This window comes from Aptenodytes patagonicus, chromosome 7, assembly GCF_965638725.1.
Source record: "Aptenodytes patagonicus chromosome 7, bAptPat1.pri.cur, whole genome shotgun sequence".
In the NCBI taxonomy this organism is placed as follows: Eukaryota; Metazoa; Chordata; class Aves; order Sphenisciformes; family Spheniscidae; genus Aptenodytes; species Aptenodytes patagonicus.
In genome coordinates, this window is record NC_134955.1 from 17,310,683 (window position 1) to 17,325,602 (window position 14,920).

Genomic DNA, 14,920 nt, shown 5'->3' on the forward strand with positions numbered 1-14,920 from the left:
ATTGCAGTAGACTCGGGGAGCTCTAGTTGTGGACAGGGCTGGAGGCTGTGTAAACCAAGCCCAGACTGTCAGGCATCTAACCTAATTTTTTCCAAGCTGGTATTCAAGTTGTGGCTTGTGAAAACCCTCAGAGTAGGTGCTGAAAGCTTTCTTTTCCAAGAGGGCGAGGTGTGCTGAGAAGCTGGGAGGATCCCCTAGCCATGAGCATATCTGAGAAGTGTGGTGTAGGGTCTCCTATTCCTGAGCGCCCTGAGAAGGTACGTGGCCAGGATGTGTTAACATCAGCTTCCCATGCCTTTTTCATCTTCTCTTCTGTCTGCTTGGATTACATGTTCTTTGGTGTCAAGGTCTACCTTTTATTGTAAGTTCACACAATGTCTATTGCAATGTGGCCTTGGCTTCTGCTGGGCTGTTCTCTAATATAAATAATAGTAATCCCATTGTGTAAGCAAGATACTGAATAACTCCTCTAAATTAGCTAAGAGAGCGGGAGCAACAGTGCCAATTTTATTCTCTTCTCCGAACAGGTGCATCCTCATGAGGAAATAAAAGGTAGGTAGGGACCAAGTGAGAAACATTGAGCAACAAATTACTGACTCAGAAGCAATTTAACCACAATAAGCCCCATAGTGCTAAAGATTCCTTTTCCCAGAAATGCACAATATGCTGTTCTCTGCTATAAAGCTGTTGTCAACTGACATCATTGTGTTAATATAAGCCTTGCTGTTATCCACAAGATGCACGGTTAGCAGAGAGCAGTTCTAGTGCCGGCTGCTAATTATTGCTAATGTTCTCCCAATTGTTGAACAACAATATAATAAAGATATTACCTGCTTAATATTTTATTCCCGATGGCTGGTATGCTTACATTGTGTTAAAAATAATGCTTCTAATATCAGTTCAAGTATTACCAAGCCAGTGTTTGATTTATTTATGAGAACATAGAACGACCATTTACCAAGAGTCTCTCTTGGATATCTCTTGTAGATGCTTTATCTTTTTTTTGCTGAGTAGCAGTGTAGAAATTAATTGCTTTAAACAGACCGACCTTTTAGGAAAGATGTGTGTTTGGGATTTTCACATCCTTCCATGGTACAGATGTGAATAAGCATGAAATCCATGTCTGCACTTTGTCCTCACAAATGAAATCACTTTGACTGCAGTGGGATTGCTCTAAAGAGGGACTTGTTTGTGTGAGTCAATGTTTGCAGAACTGGATCTTCCAAGCTTTTACTGCTTATCACCATATATTTATTAGATGGCATGTAAATGCACATGACTTCTTACCTGATTTCCTCTTGGCCTCTGTAGTTTGATCTCCTGTGTCGTGTTTGACATCCTGACCCTCTTGAAGTCTGTGTGTTTTCCTGTTGACTTCATGGCAGCCAAGTGCTTTTTAATCCTGTGTGTCTCTCGGAGAAATCACATTAACAATACACCGCTAGCTGGAGAGAACTTTTGCTGAAAGCACGCAAAGGCAATCATTTGCCTTGCTATTTTGTAAAATGCAAATTTTTTCCTCATATAAAAAAAGGAAACTTCGATGAGGTGAATGAAAGTGAACAGAGAATTAGTGCTTAAGTACTGTCTCTGCAATGCGAAAGGGACGTTGTGCTATCATTAATGAGATTCTCCTGTTTTCCCTTGGAGATGTGGTATTGAATTTGGAAATAGAATTTGAACAATTTTCAGCTGAACATCTCACTTTTCTGCTCACTGAATAGATATAAACCCTTATTGTTTAATAGCTAGATTTACTTTTAACTGGTAGAGTTTCATAGAGGTAAGATAATAGCTCTGAAAGAGTAAGACTTTTTTTCTAGACGCTATTTAATTTGCCATAATTATATTAAGTGCTAAATTGAAAGGGGCTTTTCTAGTTAAGATGAGGATAATGAATAGTGGTGCATTATTACCATAGCCACGATGGGGGAAGAAAGAGGAGATTTAAGTTTTGCTCCAGACAGAAAGAAAATCTGCATCAATGTGGTCCTTAATAATTTAGTTTCCCCTCTCTATTGCTGACTCCCAGGTTTTGCTAGAAGAGCTTTCTGCCCTTAGTAGCTCAGGGACGCAGCAGTTTTTGAAAGGAAATAGCAGGCACTCCAAGTGAAAATGGCTGTGGAAACAGAGTGAAGAAGCAGATTGCACCTTCAAGCCAAGCCTGGAGCTACGTAAGTGAGGGCATTGCACAGAAAATGCTATTGCAGGAGTCAGCTCTGAAGGCACTGGATTGTAGCACGGCTCCCTGGAGGCTCTGCTCCCTACGTGCTTTGCCCATGCTGCAGAGCGAGGTGTAGTTTGCTGCTGTTTTCTGCTTGTAGCAAGTTGCAACAGCTCAGGTCCACGGGCTGGCCGGGCTGGTTGAGTGGGTGCACACCAGCTCGCCGTGCCATCCGCCAGCACCTGCTTCTGCTGCTCTTTCCCGGCTGGAGCTGGGGGCAGCTTGCGTGGACGGTCGCTTCCTTCTGGCTCCCTTGTTTGAGTGCCTGAGCAAATCACAAGGTGTGCAGAGCTGTGTATCCTATGTAAAAACTCACCAGGTCTTTGTTTTAGCATGTTTGGTGCAAATGAGAATGGCATCTTTATGCTTTTAATGTGGAGCTGCTGTAAGCACACCCTGCCTCTCCATGTGGATAAAAGTGATTTATTTGGGACAGGATTTCACTGGGTCTTCAGAAGTTGAAACTATCAAGGGGAAACCAAAGCGTGTTCCCTCATTTATTCATCTCTCTGCCCTGGGGTCCAAGACACCACTTCTCTGCAGTGTTTCCTCCACTGGCTTCTCCTGCTGCTTGCTAGGACTGCTGCTAAGCTGATCCACAGGGACTTGTCCCATATGAGCATTTGTCTTCTGGGAATTGTACTTGGGCTGTTCTCTTACCTCTCAAAGTCTATCAAGAGTGTGCATGATTGTACTTGACACTTGTGACCTGGGCTGGATGTGAACCCCCGGGGAAAGGCAGTGCATGAATTATTTAATCTCTTGAGCATTCCGCTCCCCTGTCTAAAAAGCATTAAGCGATATGGGGCTTTTTGCTTGATTTAATAGAGGGTTTGTGTCAGCCTCACTTGAACTTCAGAAAGCTGAGTATTTTGAGCACTAAAAGTTCATACTCTTGTTCCAAATTCCTTGGACTGCGATATAGGAGACTTACACTAATGTAAGCAGTGTCTGCTTCTAGGTGGGTCAGAAATATGCCCAATAAATGTTCTGTTTTCTTCCCTTCCCTCCCTCCTTCCCTCCCCCAGTAATTTGGTACTCCTGAATTCAGACAGGTTGAGGCAATGAAAGTAGGATAATTTTGTGGTTAAGGCATTTGGCTTTGGATTCAGGATGTCAGTGTTAGTTCCTGCTTCCATCACAGGCCTCGTGTAGCTGTGGGGAGATTGCTTGCACCCCTGTGCCTCTGTCTGCACTGGAAAAATAGTGAACAGAAAGTAAGTTTTGGGGTTGGGTTTTTATTTATTTTCCTGTGCTGCTGGCCTACAAGACTCTGTTATGAGGGTAGGGAGAAGGTCTGATCTCTCCTCTGGGTTATTTGGCCTTGTCTGCCTGCCCTGTCCCAGCCAGAGTCTGCCTGTTTACTCTCTGGATAAAGCTAGTGGGAAATCTTCAGACCCATCTTTTTTTTTTCACTGCCACTTTTTCGTCATGCTCTTTGCTTTCGTTTAATGTCAAAATTAAAGGGTGATTTAAATAGTGTAGCTCTTAATAACGTTTTGAAAATGAGCTGAGCTGCACACGTAGATGGTGCCTGCAGGAAGCCTTGGATTATACCGTAGTATTTTTAATGGGCAGTCCTACTGCGCTCTAAGCTGTTGGCTCAGTGAGTCTCTCTTAGATGAACTACAGATGAGACTCCCAGTACTGTAAATATCTGTACCATTTAGTTTTGAGCACCAGAAAATGAAACAGCATGTGAAATAATAAAAAGGTTTATTTTACTGAAGTCAGTAAAACAATTTTTTCTTCAGGCTGATTTGGAAATGGACCTTAGAAGAATTAAGTGGAGAATAAATGCAGTTTATGGGGCTAAAAATGTTTAACAAACAACACAAGCTGCCTGTCCAGGCTGTCCTGCTGCTTGCTTACAGCGCAGTGAGGTACAGCACTTGGGCAGCCTGGAGAAAGACTGCAGCACTTGGCATGGTGATCTTGTAAGGTGCTTATCTGGTGAGTAAGTGGCTCAGGTAGGAAGTCTGGAGTTTGCTTTTTGGACAATTCAGCTTTTCTTTGCATCCTGGATTTTAAAGCCAGAAGTATCAGTCCTATTGATCTCATTTGACTTTGCATCTGCAAGCCACAGGATTTTAACCTGGGATTCTTACCTCACGTCTAGTAACTTCTGGTTGAATTACAGTATGTATCTTAGGTATGTAGTGCATTTTAATTTTTGTTGGTGTTTCTTTTGTGCTCTTCAGCAATGTGTGCAAAGGGTAATTATCTTTACAATAAAAGATGTGTATTTTCTCTCTGATCTGGCTTTTTTCTAGCTTCACTTTTCCAGCTTTCTGACATATTTTCCCTCTAAGTAATTGCAGTCTATGATCAGGTGATGCTTTAAGTATCTTTCATTAGTTAAGTAGGTTCAACACCTTAAATCTCTCATTGCAGTTGATTTAAGACCTGGAGACAGCCTTGTGGTTTTTTTGCTGGGTCCTTTCCAATTTTTCATGATGCTGTATTTCAGGTAAAGATAAAGATTGCATGTGTTATGCCAGCAGTGATCTTGCAGCTGCCACATACAGAAATAAGGCTGCATTCTGGCTCTTGCTTTTTTTTTTCTCCGTTCCTTCCCCCCCTTGTTTATGCTTCCAGGAATTGAGCAAGCCCTGTTCACCCATGGTGTTGCACTTGGCATTCAGACTCTGTTAGTTATCTATAATTCTTTATAAATCAGAGCCATTTTGGAAAACTAAGGTATGTGTCTGGACAGAGAGGAGGCGGTGTTTTGGTCTGGTACATGGCAACACAAGGTTATTTACCATAGATTGTGCTCTCTGCACTTTAATAATCTGCTGACATTTTGCCAGTAATAAAAAGGTCAAGGAAAAACGTTACTTCCTACAAATCATGGCATTTGATTGTTCTTATTATTAAACAGAGCATGGTTTCCTTGCAACGAAGTTTCAGCTATCCACAGCTTTGTAAAAGATGAATTACCAGCTGGTACAAAGGTATAAAAATAAGAGAGCAGCTTTCTCAAGCATCCTTTGTATGCCACTGGCCCCTGTTCCAGTGATTTGTCCTTTCCTGAAGCAGGGTATAGGGAAGATGCAAGGAAAAAATGTGCCTTGAACACTGAATATAGTAGCGAAAAGAAATGATCAGAAGTTGATACTTGGAAAATGAGCCAAATGATTTAAAAGGCTGCTAGAATCATCTCTCTGCTCTCAGGTTCTCAAGACCTTACATATTCCTAATTTTTAGCAATGGTTTTCCATGGTACCTATTAAGAATCCTCTGTTATGTCCAAAGTACAGTAATTCAGTGAAATACAACATTGCATCCTTTTTTTTCTTTGCCTCCAAACTTCCCTATTGATTTTTGTGAGATGCCTCAGTTTGAAACTGCGGTGCTGTTTTTCATGTAACCCCAAATGGCCCTTACTGATACAGAAATCATACTGTTGGACGCCAGGCTGTGGATTAAATATAACAGTAGGGGTTGGGCAGTGGATGAGTGTCGGCAGTCAAGTTGGAGGTGCTATAACACCGGCCACGATCGGGGGCTTAGGTGGGCGCGTGGGAGCTTTAAGGGAAAGGTGCTGGCTCCTCTCAGGGTTACTGTTTGTGGGGGCAGCAGGCACTTGTGGCAGGTTGAGTATTAGTGCTGTGAGTTTGGGTAGTTAGTTATTTTGCACAAAGAGGCAGCACAGCTGGTGTATTTTTGTTAAAGGATACTCCCCTGCAAGACACACAAAAGTGTCTTGCAGGGGAGTGCTGGCTTGTTTCTTTTGTAATGGGGCATTTGATGCTACCCCTCCTTAAAGCATAGAATCATAGAACGCTTTGGGTTGGAAGGGACCTCTAAAGGCCATCTAGTCCAACCCCCGTGCCATGGGCAGGGACATCTTCAACGAAACCAGGTTGCTCAGAGCCCCGTCCAACCTGACCTTGAATGTTTCCAGGGATGGGGCATCCACCACCTCTCTGGGCAACCTCTTCCAGTGTTTCACCACCCTCAGCGTGAAAAATTTCCTCCTTATATCTAGTCTAAATCTACCCCCCTTTAGTTTAAAGCCATTCCCCCTTGTCCTAGTGCAACAGGCCCATCTCTGTAGATACCTAAGAATGCATGCCTAGAAAGCTGAATTATAAAAATTATATGTCTACAGCAGACAGAGGAATTGTGTGCTGCAGTTCTTACTGCCAAACCACCCTCAAAATGAATTTGAATGTAAATGCTTTCAAAAAAGGGAGTGTTGAATGGTCTTTATTGGGGGAAACAGCATGTGTAGTCTCTGGCTAAGTGAGTCAGGTTTTTTTAGCATTTTACAGTGTCATTACATGAAAGTCCAGCGGGCAGAAGCTGCATATTTAGCTGCCCAAGAATTCAATATTGGTATTAATTGGTGTTGGAAACAAGCCAGATCCACTTGAAATGGATTTATTTCCGAAAGTGCTGTTTTGCCATTTGAATTACTTCAGCCAAAGCACTCTTGGGCAACTCGGTGGGTTTTACTTTTTACAGAGCATTGTATATGTTGGGACTCTGCACATATTGGTCCTGGTAGCGGCTGCTGCATTATAAAATGCTGAAATGTGCTGGAGCTGGAGCGAGCTGCTGGCTGCGCGAGGGCTGAAGGAGCATTCCCAGCTTCCTGCCATCCCAAGGGATATGGGGAGTCACGTTCATGCCTGCTTTTCCTAGCTTTTTATATTTAAATGTTTTAAAAGCTTATCGTGCTTGTGCAGAATAACAGAGTGTGTTTCTGTACTTGTTTTCTAACAAACAAACATGTTGCTGCTCTTCACCCAGCAAATGTGTACAGGGTACCTAAACAGACTTATTAGAAAACCCCTAAGGTTTACATTTAGCACACGATGTACAAAAGTCTTGAGCTTTACCTTTAAAGTATCTTTTTCTTAGGATGACTTACATCTGGAGGTCATTCTTTCCTCTCTAAGATAATTTCTACTGTAAGAAAGGATGCAGAAGGTTTCCCTTGTGAAAGCGTCGGGCATTGCTCTGTTTGGGTTTGTGTGCCGGTTCTCCTGCCCTCTGGAGTACGTATCTCACAAAATACAGTCATTTCCGCTCCTAAATTCTTTGTTTAGCCAGCACTGTCTTTAGGCAGGCTGAGAGAGAAAGGTGGAAACTTTGAATGAGACTGGAGAAATGGTCCTAATTTCAGGAAGGTCGGAGCTGAACAGGAAGGGAGCAGGTGGGCAGGATGCTCTGGGGCAAACACATTGTGTAACGCCGGCGCCTGTGTACACATGACAGTGATATCTTTCTTATAAGTCCGTCTGACTGATGTTACATTTCTTGTTAATCAGATACCAGTGTTATCTCATCCTGGGAATTTCTGTGGCTTGTCTCCACCCCAGCTTAAAATTGGACTTAATGAGCAGCTTCTGGAAAGTAGGGAAAAAAGTATGTCATGGCCCACCAGTCTGTTTTCATTCACAGCTGATTTACTGGGCGTTTTCTTAATATTTTCACTAGTTCTTCATAGACTTTGGGTGGATTGTTAACAAAAAAAATTTATCAAGCTGTCTTTTTTCATCAACGTAATTGAAGGAAATGTCTTCCACTTGTCCTATTTAAAAACTAATAATGAATCAGGCAGTTATGCAAATATCAGAGGCTATCTCAATGGTCACAGAAGAGAAGGACGGAGCCAAGGAAAGGAAGGCAGGGTAATACCACCCACGGCATTTGAAACACTTTTTTGTTTTCATTCAGATATTTTTAGCTAATGGTGATTTTTCCTTTATGTGAGTTGATGTGTTGTGTCTGTGCTAGAAGCTGCCAGTGTAGATGTCTGTCCCAGGGAAAAATACCAATCAACATTGAATACATTCCAGGGACTGCTGGATAAAATGATGTTAAGGAAACATAAGGAATGCTTCAACACCTCTCAGTAGTAGTAGTAATAAAATCCAGATTAAAAATTGCAGTTTCAGTTAAATCAAGGTTTAATTAGACTTAATTAGTAGTCCAGAATTTCCACAGCTATCTTCCTGCTGTTTCAGACACCCCACTCAAGTAGACACGTATGTTACTTTCCTTCCTTTGGTGCAGTCCTTCCCAGGAGAGGTGGTCTAAATACTTTCAGAGAAAGTGATAAAATGTTTCCAATCTCTCCTTGGGTTGAAATGGATTTCTTGATTCTATATATCCATTTAGGCCCTGATCTAAATCCCACTGAAATCATCGGGAGTAGGGGGGACACAAAACAAATGATGGGAACAAGAAGTAAATCAAGCCCATGGGTTGTACTCATGGCTTGAATATCGAGAGGCATTATCTTCGTACATATTTGGGCTTTCATTGCCGTCTTGTTTTCTGAGCCATGTACGTTTCATGGCCTGACAGTGTGATGCAATGGACCTGTAGAATGTCGGGGACCTGCTGTGTTTGTAGGTGCAAGCAGGACACGCCCTTTACTAGGTGTTTATAAATTTTCCAGTATGCATGACAGCAGCTGCTCTAGAAGTGTAAAATGATGCAAAACGTGCGTAAAATCAGGGCAGAGAACCTTCCCCTAGACCCCCCAGGGCGTGCAGAGCTCAGGTACATTGTGCTGAAAAGGTTTTCTTCCATGAAGTTTTATTTGCACACTGGGGAACCCTGACTAGGTAAGTATTCAGCACTGTCCTTTCTCAGGGCAAGGAAAGCTGGGAGCAGTGATACAACATCTTTTTTTCAAAAAGAAATAGCACTAGACACACAAAAAAATCCCGTTCCTTGCAGGATAAATGAAAGCAGCCCCAAGACTGCTATAATTTATATGCTTTCCTTTTTCGATGCTGTCGCTGGGGAAAATAACAGTGTGCCTGCTTGCCGTCCAGAGATCTGCTGTGCCAAAGCAAATAAATGTTGCACGTGGCAAGCAAGAAGGCACCAAGGTGTTTGATGGATGAGCGTTCCTCTCCCAAGCAGAGAGGAATATTTGTGCGAAGCTAGTAATATACTGTGGTCGAAATGGCCCATTCACTGTATAAAATTGCCAATCAAGTTGCCCAGCAGCGACTTGAACAGCTGGTATAGGAACAGAAATCACTATAGATAAATCAGGTTGGCACCTAAATGATTGTGAGCCTTGATCAGGCCATGTTACCATTTTGTCTTCGGTGGCCAAAGTCAGGGAAGATTTCATTGTGTGATGACTAAAATTTTCCCCAGCTCCTTCCCTTCCTCTTACAGCTGCCTCAGTTCATTTGAAAGATGATGCTTGGCATGTTACGCTACTGTTGAGATTTGATATTGCAGTAGTGTCCCAAAGTCCTTATCCTTGATCAGGGCAAGATGCTGCTCAAACAGGTCCCAGAGAGCCGGTGGTAGAGGACAGTAATAAGCTGGATGGAGAGCTGGAGCGTCGATGTGTATGAGCGTGGCTGCTGAAGAGCTCTCCAGAAGGGAGAGCAGTTACAGGTAGCTGTGAGGGTGGAGACAGGCTCTTGTGCTGTAATTACAAAGGCTGGTTTTTTAATTGCTGCTACTTGCTTCAGAGGTGTGCTTGAAATTAAGAAGGTGCTTTACAATAGCAGCATTTAACTTCTTTCTGTCATCTGCTTTTTAATCAGTCTGGGCTGGGATTTACCAAGGGTGGCTTCCTGAGCTGTGTAAATCCCTTGAAAGGGTGTGGGCACTGGGTTCCTAACTCTCCTGGAGGTGATTTGATGTTCCCCCTAAGTCAGGGTAGTTGGGCTCCTCTGCACACCTGCTTGTGCAAGCCCACTGTGTCCCACGTATAAAATCCAATGACTACTTGAGCTGATCTGAGGGAAAGCTGGCCCACCTCCTTTCTGTTGCATAAACCGAGGGACATCCCCGGAGGCCACATGATTGCTGGATGCAAGGCAAGAAGAGGGAGTGTGTAGCTGGAGGGAGAGGGGAAAGCCTGTGTTTGTGCAGTTAGGTGAGGCGTTGAACTGCAGCCCTTTGAAAATTGCTGGTGGGAGAGTGGGCAAAACTGCCCTATTTCAGAGCTTCTACCCATTCTTCCAGCTTTTTTTCCAAATTTAAATGAGGCAGAGACCGATTCAAGGCTGGAGAGACAGATTGCATATGACTAGATGTTCAAAATTAAAGCTCTAGTATGCAGGTGTAGTCAAAATAGCTGGGACAGTGCTTCTCCAAATACTTTGCTCATCCATTTATTAGGGATAATAGTAAATATCCAGGACAATATTGTCAGTCTCGGAGATCCTGAAGTTGTAAGAAATTGTGAAGCTCAGTTTAAAAATAGAAACTTTAGGAAAGAAGGGTGTTAAGGAGCCCTCTTTACTGTTTAATTTTTAAAATTCTAGCTTATGTTCCACACACGCTTCCAAGCTTTTCTCTCCAACCAGAAAAGTTTTTTTTTTTTCAGGTGTTACTAACAAACAAACTTTTTTTCAAAGCAATCCCCTGAGGTTTAGAAGGAAAAAAAATACTGTGAATTGATTATGAAATGGCAAATCACAGCAACCCTAGTTAAAACACAAAATAGAGCAAACATCTCTTTAGTATCCTCTTTTACACTCCCAAAACCTTTCAAGTTTATGGATAGTAGCTTTAGTGCCAGAGGAAGCCATTTGCTCAGTAGGAGGACAAAATATATTGGACTTAACTCCAAGATAATACTATGGATGGGTCATAGGCCTCTCTGTTGGCATGTAAACTGTGTGGATACATGCAGATAAGAGCGTAAATATAGGTTTGTCCATAGGAAGTGGTCAGTACCGGCACACTTAGTAGTCTGGAAGTGATGTAGCTGTGTGTCAGGCGGTCCTCCTGGGCTGCTGCATCTCCTTTCTCAGGAGGCAGGCAGAGTATGTAGCAATGTGCATAACTGTCTGGTCCTTGGAGCAGTGTGCTTGCAGGTGTCTTTTACACAGCGCTGTGCTGTGCTTTCGTTCACTTAATATAATTGGCTGCCTTTATTCAGGATAACACTCTTGCCAATTGATTTGGTGGTAATTAAAGTCACTGTTATACATTATGTACTCACTATTGTACATTAGGTACCCATTGGAGGAAGAAGGGAAAATAGGTAAGGAAATGCTAGCTTTGAAGAAGAGGAGTGGTTGTGCCAATTACCTTGGATGAGTTGTTCAGTGACAGTTAATCTGTGTGAGTGAAAACAGGTCCTCTGTGATGCTGTGCCAAGGTTAGGAATTTGAGCTGTTTGGAGAGTGAAAGTTAGACTTGCAGATTAAAGCTCCTTAGAAGAAAACATCTTTATTGCATAAATTGAAGCAGAGCTTTTCCAACTCTGTCATCCATATAATCTTCTGCCCTTGACGCCCAGAAAAGGACCATGGCAGAGCAGAGCTAAGACTCCCTCATATGAAGCATTCAGCAATGCAGGGGTGTAACACTGCGTTTGTGAAACTTCTCCTAATGTGGGTATGCCCACATGCATGCGTACGCACACAGGCTGCCAGAGGAGACCAAGCAATGTGTGCACTTGATTTTGTGGGAGAGCAGCTACTACAAAAATACATTATCCTTTGCCATCTGTGGTGACAACAGAGCTGTACTGATTTATACCACCTGGAGCTCCTGCTCAGTATGCTGCTACATTTTTACCGGGTGAAAAATGGTCAAGTACAGAAAGGTGACTGACTTTATTTTGTCCATGTTTTCTCATTTTGCAAGTAGGATTGGATCAGCACTTGATATGTTGGAGGTTGAGCTATGTTCGCAATACAGTTCTCCTAGTAATTTGGGGTATCTGGTTCTTCCATATGAATCACTCTTGTGAGGTTATTTTCCTCTCTGTCTCTGCCTTCTATCTAACCAGACACCATCTCGTAGACATTTTGTTCAATATCTGTGGAAATAATTTTCAGTTCATTTCATATTTGGGTTATATGTGTCTATCCATGTCCCCCTGCCGCGCCCCCCCCCCCCCCCCCCCGTTATTGGCACATATATAGGCTATCCAGAAATAGACATTTCATTTTAGTCTCTGAAAATAATGCTATAAATTCCATGGTAGACTGCAGTTTGTAGGACATGTGGTTTGTGATGGTAAGCAAGGAGAGATGCCCCTTTATCTCATTATGTTGGCCTTGCTGATATGTAATCACACTCATTTTAGTATGTACTAGTACTGTGTATTTTAACGTCCATAGCAGAGGATACAGTACTTTCCGTATATAGCTTTTTCTTTAATATAGTCATTTTGTCTAAATAGCAATCTCTGCATGAAGACAGTACTATGTGTTCACTTGTCTATACAGATGAGTGTGTAAGGTCCTGGATGTGGAATCTCATTGACTTTATTATCCACTTACATTGGTGTGCTTGAAGAAATAAGACCTCAGTATATAAAATGCCGTTATATAGTTTACACTTGCCTCTCCTGCAAAGTGTGTCTATAGAAGGGAATCGATGGCCTTAAAGATAGTTACTGCCAAGCATTAAGGGCTGGTTCATTGCAAAGAGCAGGTTGGATAGGTTGGTCCTTCAAATACGAAGTGTTGTTGGAGCTTGGCACCATCAGTACGTCTAGTGCACTGCGAAAGGAAACATTGAGGCCCTGAATTCCTTTGCAAAACAGGATTGCTGTGTTCCAGGCAGCCCTGCCGGCGGGTGCCTCCACCAGCCCCAGGGTTACCCGCCCTTTGCAGCGTGGGTGCTCTGGCTGCCGGCCTCTTCTCTCCTCCGCTCTTCCCTGCACTCTCCAGCACAGCCTGATAAATTAGTCCTTCCAAGTTAATTTCTTGTGGGAAATGGCTCCCCGCAGCTTCTTTCCTTATTGCTGATCCATCCAGGGAAAGTCACTACCACTTGACTCCTTTCTAACCTACTCCGTAAGTAATTTTTATTGTCTCTCAGTCTGGGGCTTTTTTTTTCTTGCATGTTTGGGATGACACCCCCTTCTGTCACTGAGGCACTGTAAACTTAATTAATATGTACCAAATGCACTGGAAGACCTGAAGGGCTGTATTTGATAAGGGGCAAAACAGTGCTGTCAAACAGTAGGATTTTTCAAGTTGAAATACCCCACTGTTCGTATATAATTGAAACCAGGCTTTTCCAGAGCGTTTCATTTGCATGGGGATCTGCCAGTGCTGGAGAGCTGCAAGTACAGACACACCCTGTAATTGCATAAATGCCGAATGAATCTAAGGGGGACAATGTCTATTAAAGTTATATTTTGGAAGGTAGGATCGTTGTTAGGGTTTTGAGGTTTGGAGGTTTTTTTAACTGTTTGTGAACAGAAAAGCTGCCATTGCTCTGAGAAGGCTGTGTGAGCATCCCTGGGAGGGGATGAGCCTGGGCAGTTTTGGGGATGAGGCTTGGGGCTCCCTTTGCTGCTACTGAACATGAGCACTCACACCGTGAGAAGCACCAGTGCCGGCTGGCATGCACCAAAGCCAACTGGGCAGAAGGGCAATGCAAATCAGATAAAGCAGGTTCTTGAACAGATTGAGCTTTATGCTTTACTAAATCAGAACATAAATGTCAAATTCCTTATAAATACCAGGTAGTGCGCAGCTGGATTGAGCTAGCGTAGCTGCTCTGGTCTGCTGGGTGGGAGAGCAGGGTCAAGTTGTTCCCCCACAAGTCAGAAATATGGTGGTTGTGTTTCTCAAAAGCAATTATCCGCATTTCCCCCCAGCCTGAGGCGATGGATCACCCCCTTCTTAGCATGGTGAAGAATGTGTCCAGTCAGCACTGGGGGAAATCCTGTAATAGTCCAGAAGTGCCAAGCATGCAAACACAATACTGGCATTGGCAAATCGGCATGAATAGCTTCGGAGCGTTGTAATGTGGGCTGCAAATTGCAAGGCTGACTCCTTACAAAGACCACAGATCCATCACTTTGAAATGTCAGGCCTTTGTCACCCAAAATAGGCTTTTGTCGTCTTTTTCCATGTGTGATACATGGAATTTTTTCTTTTTTCTTTTTTGCTTTGTGTCATACAGTATAATTGGAAAAGAGTCTGGGCAGTTCATGCTGAGAAGCTCAGCTAGGAAGAAAAGCTCCTTCCTAGTTGCTCACTGACCAAAGACGCGCAGGCGCAGTTGAGTTGTGGGTGAGGCAGGCAACCAAGAGACAGCTCTTGGAACTCCCAGTAGAGTGTTATGATGTTCTCCCCTCTCTGCCCACTGCAATGCTGTGTATGTAGGGTCTAGGAGAGCCACTACTGAGCAGTTACGTCTGAAGCCCAAAACCTAAATGCCCCTTTTTTGTTGGCTTGAGTTGTGGCCCAGTCACATTTGCACTTTCAATGACTGGATTGGGAGAGCAGGCTCTCTCCCTCCAGCTTACCTGCGTGAATCAGGCACGTATGGATCCTGTGTGAAAACGTGGTATGTAGTGTTAGCAAGAAGGAGCTGTGATCCCCCTCAAGATCTCAGCTGTGGTGATTTTCTGAGTCTTGATTAGATGAGGTGTGGTCCATGTGTGAGTTACAAGTCACAGAAAGGAAAGAAAAAGCAAGCCTCTATTTTTACACACATGCTTGTACCACCAGAATTATAGCACATACTGAAGTGGGGTACATACTTAAGGGCTCATCTGGTTTTGAGGTTGAGGGCTGTGCTGTGCATGGTGCAGTGGGAGGGGATTCAGGGTGTTGCAGGTAGCATTTTTGTTCAGATAAGGATTGTGCTTTGCAGATACAGTCTCCACTTGTGGAGTAATCTCCACTTCCTGTGCTCTATTTCATGTTATGGAGCAGTCCTGGAGTATGCAAACTGGATTACCTTCAGATGAAACTAAGTTGTGGTCCAACTGCTTATGAT

The 14,920-nt window shown here is 43.2% G+C and overlaps 1 protein-coding gene across 4 annotated transcripts in view; it reads left to right on the forward strand.

Moving 5' to 3' along the window:
- Positions 1 to 14,920, forward strand: part of OSBPL5 (oxysterol binding protein like 5) — a 183,595-nt gene that overhangs the window by 46,628 nt on the left and 122,047 nt on the right. The window contains exon 1 of one of the 4 annotated variants that reach the window (XM_076344160.1): positions 12,959 to 12,978. The exons of the other annotated variants lie outside the window; for them this stretch is intronic. The gene's annotated coding sequence lies outside the window, so the exon portion shown is untranslated. Of the gene's footprint in view, positions 1 to 12,958; positions 12,979 to 14,920 lie in introns of those variants that run through there. 4 annotated transcript variants of the gene reach the window in all.